Genomic DNA, 17,088 nt, shown 5'->3' with positions numbered 1-17,088 from the left:
CCTCACCTCCTTCTTTTGCTACACAGCGACAGGAATCCAGCAACCAAAGGCTTCCTTGTGAACACACATCTTTGTACTGTTGCAAAGCCCTGTGCAGGAAAGTCACCATCACTGTTGTTGTTTCATTACAATCTTTTTTTTTTTTTACTTATAATTATTCAACCTCAGTGTCTGATGCTGCCTGTTTTGAATGGACCAGAATAGAGCGGTGGTGTGATGTCTCCTCATTAATAGACTTTGGAGCATGACTTCCTAATTAAAAAAGAAAAACAAACAAAACAAAACTTCAGCTTTGCATCTGCTGTGCTACAGAAATGCCAATCACATATGGAACATCCTAGATAAATTTAGCCTTAAGAACTTTCTTCATGTCCTTATTTTTGGTAGACATGCAGAGAAGAGGGGAATTTACTACCTAAAAAAAACCTCAAGTTAAAAACAGACCAGCCCTCATAAAGCTTCCCTGCGCCCCGGGCTTTGGGTCCATTCATCCCGTGTGGGTAGTGATTAGCACAATTCACAGCTCACTCAGAGACTGGAAGTTTCCAAGTTAGATCACATCTTGGCAAGATACCCCAGCGTTAGAATATGTTTTCCCAGGAACTGTACAAATGCAGTTTCTGAGGTTGCAAAGTTCAAGGCTTACCTCTTTGATTTGTTTATTTTTGGCTGTGCTGGTGTTTTGCCCTGCGAGGGCTTTTTCTCCAAGTTGTGGCGAGAGGGGCTGCTCTCTGGTTGCGGTGCCCAGGCTTCTCATTGCAGCGGCTTCTCTGGTTGCGGAGCCCGGGCTCTAGGGCGTGCAGGCTTCAGTGGTCTCGACTCCTGGGCTCTAGAGCTCAGACTTAGTAGTTGTGGTTCACGGGCTTCGTTCCTCTACCACTTGCGGGATCTTTCCAGATCAGGGATCAAATGAGCGTCTCTGGCATTGGCAGGCAGATTCTTTACCACTGAGTCGCCAGGGAAGCCCCTTACCTATTTTTGAAATTATGATTTTGTAAACCTAGCTCATAGATTTGTTTTATCCTATGAACATAAAAACATCTAAACTAGCGTTGTAAAAGTCTTGTATGAAACTATTCATTTCTGAGCGAGGGAGAGCAGGTGACTCCTGTGAAAGCTGTGGTGTGTTGCGTGAGCCTCATTGAGGGGCATCCATGCAGACATGGGCTGCATATGTGAACGCAGGTTCCTGTGTGTGTGTCTATGTACGTCTGTAGGAGGGTATGCGTTCCCAGCTAAGTAACTTACCAGCGTGCTGCTTCATAAGGACTCTGAGTACTGCAAAATCAACTGTTGCATAAGTTTCAAAAAAATGGTATAGTTTATCTTACATGAGACACTACCTATATACTTATAAACCATGCTGTTTGTCTGGCAAAGAAACAGGCTAGCCACTTGTGGTCCACTGCCTCATTCCCTCTGGATCCTCTCCCTGTCCCTTTCAGCCCCTGGCTGAAGGGAACCCCAGGGACAGGAATCGGGCATCTGAAGCAGGGTCCTCCTTGTTTCCATGTTCCTTGACTCCCAAAGGCTCTGCATGGTTCTAGGCCAGGTGATGTCTAGGAAGCCAGGGACAAGAAATCAAACTAAAGCAATGTGACATCATTTAGCGAAGTCATGGCCTTTTAAAAAATGTATTTATTTTTGGCTGTACTGAGTCTTCGTTGCTGGGTATGGGCCCTAGGGCTCGTGAATTCAGTAGTTGTGGTGCATGGGATGAGCTGCTCTGAGGCATGTGGAATCCTCCCAGAACAGGGGTTGAACCCGTGTCCCTTGCACTGGCAAGTGAATTCTTAACCAGTGGACCACTGGGGAAGTCTTAAGTCATGAACTGTGAAAGACATCTGTCTTGAAGACATTGGCGTGTGCCCTGGCCTGGGAAACTGTGGCTGGGTAGTGGATGCTGTGTCATTTTCCTCAGCAGGTGAATCCTTTGTCTAACACGTTTGTAAGTGCCTCTGATTCAGTTGCTCATTCATCCATTCATTCATTCATCAGTCTTTTTGGGGGACCTCCTGCGTGGCAGTACCACGCTGGTATGTGTTCCCTGTTCTCAAGGAGTTAGTCTCCAAGTTTTACATCTTTAGCGAGATTGGCGATGACTCACTTCTCTAGGCCAAGCCTCATTTTAGGTTTTTAATAAGACTATCTATCAATTACTGGTCTCTAGGAAACTGGCTTCCCTGTAAGTTCCCTTGTTCCCCTCCTGCTGTCCTCTGAGCACTATGACTCAGTGTTTGAGTTCTTGGTTTTCAGCCCTTTGCTCATCTGATTGCTTTGCTTTTGTTTTTTCAAGCAGTGTTTTAACTGTAGTTGATTTACAGTGTTGTGTTAGTTTATGGTGTATGGCAAAGTGATTCATGTATATATATATATATATATGTAATATATATACATACACACATACCTACACATTGAGTTGTTGTTCAGTCGTTAAGTCATGTCCAACTCTTTGCAGCCTCATGGGCTGCAGCACGCCAGGCTTCCCTGTCCTTCACCATCTCCCAGAGCCTGCTCAAACTCATGTCCACTGAGTCAGTGATGCCATCCAACCATCTCATCCTCTGTCTTCCCCTTCTCCTCCTGCCTTCAATCTTTCCCAGCATCAGGGCCTTTTCCAATGAGTCAGCTCTTCATTGTAGGTGGCCAAAGTACTGGAGTTTCAGCTTCAGCATCAGCCCTTCCAGTGACTATTCCAGGTTGGTTTCCTCTAGGAGTGACTGGCAGTGTTCCGTCATGTGTATATACACACCACATCCCCATCCAGTCATCTGCTGATGGACATTCAGGTTGTTTCCGTATCTTGGCTACTGTAAGTGGTGCTGTCATGAACACTGGGGTGCATGTCTTTTTGAATTATAGTTTTCTCTAGATATATGCCCAGGAGTGGGGTTGCTGGATCATGTGGAAGCTCTATTTTCAGCTTTTTAAGGAACCCGCATACTGTCCTCCGTAGTGGCTGTACCAATTTACGTTCTCACCCACAGTGTAAGGGAGGGCTCCCTACTCTCTCCAGCCTCTCCGGCGTTTGTTATTTGGAACCTTTTTAATGGTGGTCGTTCTGACTGATAGAAGGTGATAACTCATTGTAGTTTTGATTTGCATTTCTCTAATAATTATCGATGCTGGTCATCTTCTCCTGTGCCTTTTGGCCATCTTTGTGTCTTCTTTGGAGAAATGTCTATTTAGGTCTTCTGCTTGTTTTTTGATTCGGTTGTTTTTTGTTTTTGTTGAGGTGTATGAACTGTTCGTATGTTTTGGAAATCAAGCCCTTGTCAGTTGCATCATTTGCAAATATTTTCTCTCAGCCTATAAGATTGTCTTTTCATTTTCTTTATGGTTATCTTTGCTGTGCAAAAGCTTACACATTTGATTAGGTCTCGTTTGTTTATCTTCACTTTTGTTTCTATTGCCTTGGGAGACTGACCTAAGCGGACATTGGTACAATTTATGTAGGAGAAAGTTTTGCCTATGTTCTTTTCTAGGAGTATTGTGGTGTCAGGTCTTATATTTAGTCTTTAAGCCATTTTGCTTGTCTTTGTGTGTGGTGTGTGGGTGGGTTCTAATTTCACTGATTTACATGCAGTTGTCCAGCTTTCCCAGCACCACTTGCTGAAGTAACTGTCCCTCATTGTATATTATTGCCTCCTCTGTCAAAGATTAACTGACCGTAGGTGTGTGGGTTTATTTCTGAGCAATTTCTTTGCTTTCTTTTCTCCATATGTCACAGTGAGTCTACTCCTTCTTCTCCCTGTTGTTCCCGACAAGTGGATGAAGCAGGTTTTATGCACACACCTTGAGGTGTACTCTGAAAGGTCAAATCCTCTGGTTTTGGGCATAAAAGTGTCTATCATGAAGCAGTAAAGCCAGCACAATTTTCAAGCAGAGATTTCTCACAGGAACTTTACAAGCCTTACACATTCCCTTGCCTCGGTAATGTGAAACTTCTTTTTCTAAAAAAAGGTACAGGCAGATCTTGGTGTGACTCACTAGAGAACAATAGTCAAGTCACAGTTTATTTTCGTCTTTTTCCCCCAAAAAAGGAAAAATTGATTAAATGTATATGGAAGGTGAGCAGGCTTAAACCCTTAAAGGGGAACCAGATCACAGAATTGTGCAAACAGATATGTGATGAAAACTGGGGAATGTGGTGAACAAAAAGGTCAGGGCTTCTCACTGTGCATTGTGGAAGGTGCTGGCTCCTCTGATCACACCCACCGGCGGGAATGAGGGCTGAGTAGAAGTTAGTAAGAAGGAAGTGGAGCATGAGAGCGGGGAAGAGCATTCAAGCAGAGGGAACAGCATCTGCAAAGGTCCTGGCTGGAGGGAAATGAAGCCTGCAGGGCAGGGAGAGCAGGGCGGGCACATTAGTGCCAATTGTGTGTGTGACTGAAATGTGACAGATGACCTGCTCATCTGTCCATGTTTAGATTTACCCAGATAAATACTGCCCTCCAGTCCCACCCACCCCTCCCCGCTTCCATCTAAGATCATATCCTTCCTCCCTTCATATTAGCTTTACTGTGGGTTTGCTAGAGACACATTGTATCATGTCTTCTTTTACAAAAATGTCTTTACTTCACCTTTTTATCTGGTCATTCTTTTTTTCCAGCAGCTTTATTGGCATATAATTTATATAACCATAGAGTTCACCTGTTAAAGAGTGTGCAGTCAACAGTCTATTTCCAGAGTTGTGCAACTCTGAACAGAATGTGATTTGAGAACGTATTCATCTCCCCTTCTGCTCATTAGCATCCCTTCCCATTCTACCTCCCTCTCCAGAGCACCCCACTCCCAACCCTAGACAGACACTAACTTACTGTCCGTCTCAATGGATTTGCCTGTTATGGGTATTTTTTAAATATTTACTTATTTATTTTTTGGCTGTGCTGGGTCTTCCTTGCTGCACGTGGGCTTTCTCCAGCTGCAGAGAGCAGGGGCCGCTTGCTAGCTGTGGTGCGTGGACGGCTCTTTGCGGTGGGTTCTTACTGCGGAGCGTGGGCTCTAGGGCGTGAGGGCTTCAGTAGCTGTGGCCTACCAGCTGAGCCGTCTGGCAGCACGTGGTATCTTCCCAGACCAGGAGTCTGAACCGGCATCCCCTACGTTGCAAGGCAGGTTCTTAACCACTGAACCACCAGGGAAGCCTTGTTCTGGGTATTTTATATAAGTGAAACCATTCAGCTTGCGGACTTTTGTGTCTGGTTTCCTTTGATGTAGCAAAATGTGTTCAAAATTAACCCATAGTGTAGTGTGTGTTAACGCTTCATTCCTTTTTATGGCTGAATTATATTCTGTTGTATATATGTATCATATTTTAAATGTATTCATCAGTTGTTGAGCTGTTTCCACTTTCTAATTATAAATAATGCTGAACATTGGTGAATACATTTTTTTTGTGCATTTCCCCCCACTTTTATTGTGTAGAATACACATAATATAAAATTTTGCCATCTTGACCATTTTTAAACATACAGTTCAGTGGTATTAAGTACATCCATCTTGTTGTGCATCCAGCACCACCATCCATATTCAGAACTCTTTCCATCTTGCAAAACACAAACTCTGAACTCATTAAATCCACTCCCGCCATTCCCTCCTTCCCCAGCCCTGGTAGCCACCATTCTGCTTTCTGAATCTGTGATTTTGATTCCCCAACATAAGTAGTGGCATCGTTCAGCATTTGTCTTTTGTGATTGGTCTATTTCACTTAGCATAAAATCCTCAAGGTTCATCCATGTGGCAGCCTGTTTTAGAATTTCTTTCCTTTTTGCAGTTGATAAGAAGATACTTGTTTCTGTCATTTTGCTATTTGTTTTCACTATGCTTATAGGTTTTTTTGTCCTTCATTTCCTGTATTACTGTCCCCTTTTAGTTGATTTTTTAGTATTTATTTTTATTTATTTATTTATCTGCATCAGGTCTTAGTTGTGGCATGTGGGATCCCTGACCATGGATCAAACCTGGGCCCACTGTATTGGGAATGTGGAATCTTAGCCACTGGACCACCGGGGAAGTCCTGAGTTGGGTTTTTGTTGTGGAACTTTTAAGTTCCTTTCTCATTTCCTTCTGTCCGTGTTCTACAGCTCTTTTGTGGTTACTGCAGGGATTACATTGAACATCCTAAAGTTATAATACTCTAATTTGGATTTGTTCCAGCTTAACGTCCATGACACACAGAACCTCTGCCCTTTTACACTTCTGTTCCTCTCCCTTTCAGTTGTTGATGCCACAGAATAACATCGTTAAGCGTTGTGTGCCTAAAAACATAAATTAATGATTTGAAAAAATACAATAACCTCTTAAATTAGGAAACAAAATGTGGAGTTACAGACAAAAGTTACAGTAATATTAGCTCTTAGACTACTAATTGCTCTTTAAAAATGTGTAAATCTCTTAAATTATGTGGAAAACAAAAGTGGAGTCATAAATCAACCATAACCAGTGTTGACCCTTGAACATTGAGGGCTGTTGTTAGGAACAGCAACCCTCCACACAGTCCCAAATCTGAGTCTAGCTTTACAATTGGTCCTTCATATCTGTGGCCTATCCAGGGATTCCACCAGACATGGATCATGTAGTACTACAATACATATTTGCTGAAAAAAAAAAAAATCCACATGTAAGTGGACCTGGGCAGTTCAAACCCATCTTGTTAAAGGGTCATCTGTACTAGCTTTTATAATTTCCCATGTATTTACTTCTACTAAGTTTTTAAATTAGTTTTTTAAAATTATAGTTGATTTACACTATTATGTTACAGGTGTATAATATAGTGATTCACAAATTTTAAAGTTTATACTTCATTGATTATAAAATATCAGCTATATTCCCTGTGTTGTACAATGTATCTTTGTAACTTATTTTGTACCTAATAGTTTGTACCTCTTACCTACCTCCTCAGTACCCCCTTCTCCCTTCTCCACTGGCAACCGCTTGTTTGTTCTCTGTGAGTCTGTTTCTTTTTTGTTATGTTCACTAATTTGTTGTATATTTTAGATTCCATGGATAAGTGATATCATACAGTATTTGTCTTTGATTTATTCTTCCAAGCCCATCCGTTTTATTGCAAATGACAAAGTTTCATTCTTCTTTATGGCTGAGAAGTATTCTATTGTGTTTATCTTCTTTATCCATCTTCTTCATCCATTTTTAAAATACAGTTTCAAGTTACTGTCTAGTTCTCTTTTATTCCAACCTGCAGGACTCCCTTGAACATTTCCTGTGGGGCATGTGTAGTGATAATGGACTCCTTCATCTTTTATTTATCTGGAAATGTCTTAATTTCTTAACATACTTTGGAAGGACAGCTTTGCCACATTTAGGGTTATTGGTTGACATTTTTTTCCTTTTAGCACTTTGACTATATCCCGCTTCTGCCTTCTACCCTCCAGAGTTTCTGATGAGAAATTTGCTGATAATCTTACTGGGGATTCAGTGTGTGTGATGATTTACTCCTCTCTTGTTGCTTTCAAGATTCTTTATCTTTGGCTTTCAACTGTTTAATTATAATGTATCTCAATTCATTGAGCTCCTTAGATGTTGTTATTTGTGTCTTTCATCCAGTTTGGGAGGTTTGGGGCCATTATTTTTTCAAATACTCTCTTTACCCCTTTCTCTCTCTCCCACCTCCTTCTGCGACTCCTACAATGTGCATTTTGATCCATTTGGTGGTGTCCCATAGGTCCGTTGTATTTCCCTTGTATCTCAGACAGTAAAGAATCTGCCTGCAATGCAGGAGACCTGGGTTTGATCCCTGGGTTGGGAAGATCCCCTGGAGAATGGAATGGCCACCCACTCCAGTATTCTTTCCTGGAGAATTCCATGGACAGAGGAGCCTGGTGGGCTACAGTCCATGGGGTTGCAAAGAGTTGGGCACGACTGAGTGATTCACACATTCATTTTCATAGATCCCTTATGCTCTCTTCAGTTTCAATGTTTTTCTTCCAATTCCTCAGACTCTAATTATCATGACCTGTCTTCAAGTTTTCTGATTCTTCTGCATCCTGAAATCTGCCTCTGAAACCCTCTACTGAATCTTTCATTCCGGTTACCATTTCAGTTGTTGTTTTTTTCTTAAGCCCCAGATGTTTTCTTCCTTTTTAGACTTTCTCTCCTTTTATTAATACTTCCATTTTGTTCATACATTATTTCCCTGAGTTCCTCTACTTCTTTAGTTCTCTGAGCATCTTTAAGATCATTGTTTTTAAGTCTTTGTCTAGTAGATTAGCCACCAGATCTTTTTTCAGGGACAGATTCAAAACTGGGCATTTGAATCTAAAAATATGGTAACTCTGGAAATCAGTTCTCCCCCTTCATCTGGGTTTGCTAGGCTCTATTTTTTGTGCCAAGGATCGGCCTGAGGTCTTCTAAGATCTTCTAAGGTCTTTGAATAAGCCTGTGAGTTTCCCTGGGCATATGCAGTAACTTTCTCATTTCCCCCATGTATACAGTAGCTTTTGAATGTCCTAGTAGTCAGTGTCTGGCTCCCAAAAGGGGAAAACAGAAAACTGAACTGGGGAAAGGGGAAATGGGGCACTCAGCCCAGCCCTTTAAATCTCCTGGAAGTTAGTGCAACTAGATGGGGAGGAGCTCGCAACAGTAGGGAAGGTGCAACAGTGGCAGCCCACCACCTTGCAACTCTGTTATCATAAGCACCAGTCACAGCACAGATCGCTAGTACTTGGAGAACTGGGTCCTTTTTGCCCACCATGGTTCCTTCAAGGCATGTGCAAGCTGCTCTCAGATGCATGGCTGCCTGTCAAGAGAGTTGGGAGTGGGAGTGAGTAGATGCTGCTCTACTAAGAGCTGAACTTGACTGAAGTTACCTGCAGTTTACATACCAGCCTTCCTCTGGGAGCTGCAGGCCTTAAATGGACTCCGAAATAGCTACACCAGACAGATTCTGCCAGTGTAGTTGTTGTCTAGGTGGGAGAGAGTTTCCTGGTGCCTCCTACTCCATGGTATTCCTGGAATCTTTCATAGACATATGTGTTTATTTCTCTAGGGTAAATACCTAGGAATGGGATTGCCAGACTGTATGGTATCTTTATGTTTCATGAGGTTTTTTCACAAGGAGCTGTTTTCCAAAGTGTCTATAATGTTTTGCATTTCCTTCAACAATGAATGAGGGTTTCAATTTCTAAATGTGCTAGCATACACTTGTTATTGTCTATCTTTCTATTTAGCCAGTCTACTGAGTGTCAAGTAGTATCTCACTTTGGTTTCAATTTGCAATTTCCTAGTGATGGGCTTCCTTGGTGGCTCAGTGGTAAAGAATCCACCTGGAATGCAGGAAACATGGAAGATCCCCTGGAGAAGGAAGTGACATCCCACTCCAGTATTGTTATTTGGGAAATCCCATGGACAGAGGAGCCTGGTGGATTACAGTCCATGGGATCGCAAAGAGTTGGACACAGCTTAGCGACTAAAATAACAAAAAATGATCAAACATCTTTCCATATGCTTATTGGCCGTTTGTTTACTTTCTTGTACAAGTATCTGTTTAAATCTTTCATCTACTTTGAAATGGATGTCTTTTATTATCGTTACAAGAATTATTTATGTATTCTGGATACAAATCACTTACCAGATACACAGTTTGCAAAAATTTCTCACAGTGTGCAGGTTCCCTTCACACTTTCTTGATAGATAGGTTTGAAACAAAAAGTTTATAAATTTGGTAAAGTCCAACTTAGGTTATCTTCCCTTTTAGTGTTGCATCTCAGTAATCATTGCCTAGCCCAAGATCATAAATTTATTGCAGTGTTTTCTTCTAAGAGTTTTTATAGGTTTAACACTTATATTTAAGTCTGTGATCTACTGTGAGGCAATTTTTATGTGTAGTGTGAGGTAGGAATATAAATTATGTTTTGGATGTGAATGTCCAGTTGTTCCAGCATTTGTTGAAAAGACGTATTCTTCCCACATTGAATTGTCTTGGAAGCCATGGTCAAAATTAGTTTGCCATAAATATATTTTGTTTCTGAACCCCGAATTCAGTTTACCTATACGTCTATCTGTATGCCAATACGATGCATTCTTTTTTTTATTTTTTAGTTGGGGGATAATTGCTTTACAGTGTTACAGTGTGTTGATTTCTGCTGTGCCATAATGGGAATCGGTCATAAGTATATACATATCTATCCCCTCCTTCTAGGGCCTCCCTCCCACCTACCTCTCTGGTTGTCACAGGGCAGCGGGCTGGGCTCCCTGTGTTATATAGCAGCATCTCACTTTCCTTTATTTTTAATTGGAGGATAATTGCTTTCCAGTGCTGTGTTGGTTTCTGCCGTGCGGCAGTGTGAATCAGCCATAGTATACGTGTGGCCCTCCCTCTCGAACCCCCGCCCCGCCTGCCCCCAGGCCCGGCCCGGTCGGTTGCCACAGGGTTGAGCCGCATGTGTCACATAGCGGCTTCTCGCTAGCTGTTTTACGTGTGACAGTACCATGCATTCTCGACTGCTGTAGATTTGTAGCCAGTGTTGGAACTGAGAAGTGCGAATCTGCCTTCTTTGTTCTTCACTTTCAAGACTGTTTTGGGTCCTTTGTATTGCCATATGAATTTTCAGTTCAACTTGCCAATTTCTGCAAAAAAGAAAAACAAAACAAAACAAAAATTTCCCCTGGGGAAAAACAATCCAGGTGGGATTTTGATGAGGATTGCATTGAATCTGTGTATCAGTTTGGAAAGTATTGCCATCTTAAACATATTTTTTCATCTGTGAACACTGGATAACATTCTGTTTATTTGTGTCTTCTTTAATTTCTTTCAGCAATGTTTTGTAGTTTTTCAGAGTACAGGTATTCTGCCTTCTTGGTTAAATGTGTTCCTGAGTAGTTTTTTTCTTTTGTATGCTATTGTCAATGGAATTTTTTTTTTAACTTCATTTTTGGGTTGTTTACTCCTGATGAGAGAGCACTGGATATGACAGGCATCGAAGCTCTTTCAATCGAAGCATTGAAAGTAAGGGCCGTGGTAGGCAGATACCTTACAAACAAGTTGCTGTTGACAGTTGTGGTGAGCATTGTAAAGACAGGTACAGAAGCTGAGAAAGAGTATCAGATGTGCTCATGGCCTGGAGGGTGGTGTGGAATGAATGGGTCTGAAAGGGTGAGCATGAAGGCTTTTTTGTACATAATTATGGATTCAGGGTCATGTACTCAGGATACAGATGTTTTTCTTTGCATTGTGTAAATAAGTATAATGCATGGGTATCTTTAAAATACCTTAGTAAAAACCTGTTCTCATTCTTCACATGAGTAAACTTCTGTAGAATTTTTTAGTATGAGCTGAAGCTAATAATGGAATTCTGCCAAAAACTGGGGAGAAGCCTGTGTTGAGTTAGGGTTCAGAGAGCGGCAGTGGGAACAGCCCCCACAAGGATCTTTCTTTGGATCCAGGACTCCCTTGGATTCTGTAGGCGCCCAGATGCACACTCATGAGTGCTGTGTGGAGGGGGCTGGAGGCTAAGCACCCTTTTGAGTTAATGAGAACCCCTGAAGAGGCCCCCTCAGGCCCAGATTTGAAGAACAAGTTTTTCTGTTCTTGGACTTGAGCTGTCAGAGCAACGGAGTGGGAGAGGGGAGGGCAAAAGCTGGTTGAGGGAGTGTTGGGACCACTTGACCTGAATCTTGAGTTCCAGTAAGAAGGGATCCTGGGAGATACTGGGTATTTAACACATTGTTTTTCCTAATAAAAGGGCTTCCCTGGTGGCTGAGACAGTAAAGAATCAGTCTGCAAGGCAGGTGATCTGGGTTCAATCCCTGGGTTGAGAAGATCCCCTGGAAGAGGGCATAGCAACCCACTCCAGTATTCTTGCCTGGAGAATCCCATGGACAGAGAAGCCTGGTGGGCTACAGTCCATGGGGTCCCAAAGAGTCAGACACGACTGAGCGACTGACACTTTCTAATTAAGGTTCTCTTTCTGGCTTTTTCTTGAACTTTACTCAGGTGGGGGAACGTGTGTTCAGCAGCACAGGTTATTGGCTCAACAGAGAAGACATTCACTTTATAACAGCTGCAGGATGTTTGCGCCTGAAGCATCCAAGTGGAGGGGCTGGTTCTCCATCCTCGAAGCCCAGAGTCTCAGGGGGTGGACATGCCTCTGTGGCCTGGAATATAGTTTTATCTGTTACTTGGCAGCAGTTTTATTCATGGTCCATCGAGCTATGGGTCATTGGGAAGATCAGGGCTCATTTAGGAGCCCAGGTGTTTTGATCTCTGATACTCATGGCTCTGAAGTGATCTGTTTGCCCAAGGAGACTGTGCCTTCGTGGGACAGAATGGACTATCCCTAGGGTGTACGGTTGTGTGTGTTCTTGTCTGCAGTTGTGCAGAGGTGTGAGCCCGTGGTGAGAACGAGGTGTAGAAACCAACAGCTCTTCTCAGCGGGTGCTTGTGTGTGCCTCATTCTCAGTCCCAATCAGTGAAAGTGTTACTGCCTGTGTTTGTAGATGAGGAAACTAAGGCTCAGCCCTCGTTGACTGGTTCAGTCAATCTTGAAGGAAATGAACCCTGAATATTCATTGGAATTGACTGATGCTGAAGCTCCAATCCTTTGGCCACTTGATGCGAACAGCCGACTCATTGGACAAGTCCCTGATGCTGAGAAAGATTGAGGGCAGGAGGAGAAGGGGGTGACAGAGGATGAGATGGCTGGATAGCATCACCAATGCAATGGACATGAGCTTGGGCAATCACTGGGAAATGGTGAGGGGCAGGGAGGCCTGGCATACTGCAGTGCATGGGGTCGGACACGACTCGGTGACTGAACACTAACAAGTGCACCATATTGCATTCTTATTCATAAGAAGATGTTTGGGACATAAAACGAGCAGGTTTTCAGACCTCCCATGTGCAGTGAGCCTGGCTTGTCATCCCTTCGTCTTTGGGGTGACTTTTGCCTCCGAGCGTGAGTCTGTTAGCACCTTGCATCTGGTGCTGCTCTCTGCATCCAGGGTCCAACAGGATGTACCTCCAGCAAGAAGAGCCCCGGGCTGTCCTCTAGGGTCCCCCGCCCTCCCTCCCACCTGCTCCCAAGCCCCCTGCCCTGGCACAAGGCTTTATCACAGCCACATCATTCAACCCAGGGAGCAGCATGTCAGAGCTCCTGGGTCTGTTCCACACTCAGTGGGGTGGGCGCCCTCCTGCACACCCACCTCAGAGCCTTGTGTACACACTCACGTATGCCTTCACATGCTCAGCCCTTCCCAGAAAGGAGCCTTTTATAAAATGTGTGGATTCTGTGGCAAGTTTTCCATCTGAATTCTCAAAGTTTATAAATTTATAGCAGTAAAACCGTTGGGTAGGGATTTCCCTGGTGGTGCAGTGGTTAAGACTTCACCTTCCAATGCAGGGGGTAAGGTTCGATCCCTGGTTGGGAAGCTAAGATACCACATGCCTCCTGGTCAGAGAACCAAAACACAAAACAGAAGCAGTACTCTAACAAATTCAATAAAGACTTTAAAAAAATATTGTGCAATAGCAACAAAAAAAGTGCAGAGGTGGACATTTTGAAGGTGATCTCATGGTTTCTTAAAGGCGTTAGTTGATAAATTATAGCAGCCTCAACCCCTGTTCTCTGGACTAAGATGCCCCGTCTGACCCAACGGATGGTCTCATGGGGCTCTTTCAGCCTCTGGACTCCGGCCTGATCCTAGACAGGGGCTACTCGGCAGGCGGAGCCATCTCCCTGGAGACCAGTGTCCTTTGGATTTCCCAGCTCCCCTTAAGCTTCTCTGGGGACAGCTCAGGATGCTCCACTCCACTGGGTCAACATTGGTCTCACACAGCCCTGCAGCCCCAGGCTTCAGAAGTGCCTTCCCATGCTGGGGATACAGGCAACATGCATATACAAACTAGTGTCTCTGCTTCACTATTTTGGACCAGTTAATAAATTTTTGTTGTCGTTGTTCAGTCCCTAAGTCGTGTCTGACTCTTTGTGACCCCAGGGACTGCATCACGCCAGGCTCCTCTGTCCTCCACTGTGTCCACAGAGTTTGCTCAAATTCATGTCCATTGAGTCAGTGATGCCATCCAACCATCTCATCCTCTGTCACCCTCTTCTCCTGCCTTCAATCTTTCCCAGCACCAGGGTCTTTTCCAAAGAGTCAGTTCTTCGCATCAGGTGGTCAAAGTATTGGAGCTTCAACATCAGTCCTTCCAATGAATATTCAGAAGTGATTTCCTTTAGGATTTACTGGTGTGATCTCCTTGCAGTCCAAGGGACTCACAAGAGTCTCTTCCAACACTGCAGTTCAAAGGCATCAATTCCTTGTACCACCAAGGAAATACCTACCCAATAGTTTTACTGCTATAAATTTATAAACTTTGAGAATTCAAATGGAAAACTTGCCACAAAATCTACACATTTTATAAAACACTTTTCTGGGCAAGGCTTGGTGCTTAACCGTCTTTATGAACCATCTCTCATATCCAAACATGACTACTGGAAAAACCACAGCTTTCACTATACGGACCTTTGTCGACAAAGTGATGTCTCTGCTGTTAATAAACTTACCTGATACCTAATACATGATCTCAATTTCAAAATGAGAATACTTAGAGTTCTTGGGGATTAAGTGAGATAATTCAGATGATAATCTATGTGCTTGATAAGTCACTACAGTTGTTAACTCCAAATTCAGACAATAGAAAGCTCGAGCACTTGTACTTTCTAGCTCACTGGCAACCATGGAAGATGGTGCCCAAGGTAGTAGTTGGTACTTATCCAATTCTCACCATTTTTATTCTCCTTGCTCCTTGTATTTTCCTGCTTTTCCTTCTCTACTGCATCTTCCTGCAAATACTCTGGTAGCTGCCCCTTCCCCTGTAGTAACTTTAAGCATCAGGAATCTATGGGATCACGAATTTTGATGGAGTTTGCATTCAGTCTGTAGATTGCTTTGGGTAGTATGGACATCATAATAATAATAAGTCTCTCATTCCATGAACATGGGATGTCTTTGCACTTATTGACATTATTTTCAGTCTTTTGGCAACATTTTTTAGTTTTCAGAGTATAAGTCTTTTGCCTCTTTGGTTAAATTTATTCCTAAGTACTTTATTCTTTTTGATACTGTTGTAAATGGAATTACTTTTTGAATTTCCTTTATGGATTGTTCATTTTTATTTTATCGAAACGACTGATTTTTTTGTGTTCATTTTGTGTTCTGCAGCTTTGCTGAATTCCTAGTTGTTCTAATAGTTTTTTGTTTGTAGGGGGTGGATCTTTAGAATATAAGATCATTTCATCTGTGAACAGATATAATTTTACTTTTTCCTTTTTAACTTGTGTGCCTTTTATTTATTTTTCTTGTCTGTGTGCACCAGCTAGAACTTTAGTACTGTGTTGAGTAGATATGGTGAGTGTCTTGTTCCTGATCTTAGAGGAAAAATTCAGTTTTTCATTGTTGAGTGTGATGTTAGCTGTGGATTTTCATATATGGCCTTATTACATTGAGGTAGTTTCCTTTATTTCTAGTTTTTTAAATTTTTTGTCATAAAAGGTGTTGACTTTTGTCAAATGGCTTTTTTGCATCAGTTGAGATGATCATGTTTTTTTTTTCTTCATCTTGTTGCTCCAACATTTTTGTAAAGTCAAATTATATCAAAATCAGGAAGCAAGGCTTATGAATGCTTGTTCACCTTTTAAGGAGTTGGCTGATCAGGGATGGACTGTTTGACATTAATATTGAAGAAGACCTAAATATTAGACTCAACTCTAGCAAAGACCTGCAACTTCTTTCCTCTGTTAATTTCTTTTAAAATTTCTCCCATCATTTCCCATTGTGTGCTGTGTATAACTGATAAATGTTAATTCATTAGTTAAATATTTAGCTCCCTTTTAAAGTGGGAAAATTCATAGTGATTGCCAGTAAGAAATAGCTTTCCAAGTAAATGATGAGTTAGTCTGTGTAGGATAGAATGTGCTGTTTTAAAAGTCAGCTGTGGGGACTTCCCTGGTGGTCCAGTGGTTAAGAATCCTCCTGCCAATTCAGGGGACTCAGGTTCGATCCCTGGTCTGGGAAGATCCCACATGCTCGCCAGGCAGCTAAGGCCCTGTGCCACAACTACCGAGCCTTCGCTCCAGAGCCCGAGTGCTGCAACTGCTGAAGCCCTCTTGCTCTAGAGCCTGTGCTCCGCAACAAGGAGCCTGCAGCCCGCAACAAAGCGTAGGCCTGCTCCCTACAAGTGGAGAAAGCCCACATACAGCAGTGAAGACCCAGCGCAGCCAAAAACAAATATGTTAATTTTCTTTAAAAGTCAGCTATGGAAGGCAGGGGCACAACTCAGTACTCTCTAGCAGGAATATTGGCCAGTAATCATTTATTTGAGTTCCATGAAAAGTCAGAGGTTTTTAATTCAGGAAGAAGCCAAGTCCTTATGGATTAAATGATGATAGTATCTGGGATGATTCACTTTGAAATGACCTGGTGGAAGTGGGAGGGGGTAAGGGGTCAAGATGAGCAAGAGTCATATGTATTAAGTTCATTATACATTCTGTGTACTTTTGTTTGAAATTTTTCAAAAAAAGTTCTGAAAAGAAATAAGGTAAATAAATGATGCTGCAGCATCCAATCAAAACATTATGTAGGCATTACAACAGCACATGAAGGATTTTGCTGACGTGGGATACGAAAATCAGGAAGCCAGTCTTACTGATGTGGTGTATGTGTGCTTGCGCACATAAATATTTTCACAGAAAAATATTGGAAGGAAAAATATGAAAACATTGGCTGTGGTTGGTCTTCCTTGATTGGTGGGATAGTGAGTGATTTTCTTTCTCTTTGTCCTCCAAGCTTTCTACAGTCAACAAGAGAAACACGTAATTTCTTTTTATTTAAGTTTTTTAGATTGGATTACAGTTGCTTTCCAATGTTGTGTTGGCTTCTGCTGTGCAGTAGCATGAATCAGCCCTGTGTGTACACACGTCCCCTCCCTCCTGAGCCCCTGCCCGCCCCGCCCCGCCCCCAGGTCGTCCCAGAGCGGGAGTGAGCCCCCCGTGCCTTACAGAGGGGCCCCCCCAGCTGCCTGTTCCATGCATGGTAGTGTATACAGGTCCCTGCCGCTCTCTCAGTTCCTGCCGC

The 17,088-nt window shown here is 42.7% G+C and overlaps 1 protein-coding gene across 8 annotated transcripts in view; it reads left to right on the top strand.

Moving 5' to 3' along the window:
• CRACDL (CRACD like) overlaps positions 1–17,088 on the top strand; it is a 126,986-nt gene that overhangs the window by 59,321 nt on the left and 50,577 nt on the right. The window contains exon 2 of one of the 8 annotated variants that reach the window (XM_070474754.1): positions 16,801–16,826. The exons of the other annotated variants lie outside the window; for them this stretch is intronic. The gene's annotated coding sequence lies outside the window, so the exon portion shown is untranslated. The remainder of the gene's footprint in view (positions 1–16,800; positions 16,827–17,088) is intronic. 8 annotated transcript variants of the gene reach the window in all.

This window comes from Odocoileus virginianus, chromosome 2 (assembly GCF_023699985.2).
Source record: "Odocoileus virginianus isolate 20LAN1187 ecotype Illinois chromosome 2, Ovbor_1.2, whole genome shotgun sequence".
Taxonomy (NCBI): Eukaryota; Metazoa; Chordata; class Mammalia; order Artiodactyla; family Cervidae; genus Odocoileus; species Odocoileus virginianus.
This window is presented reverse-complemented; position numbering and strand designations above follow the sequence as displayed.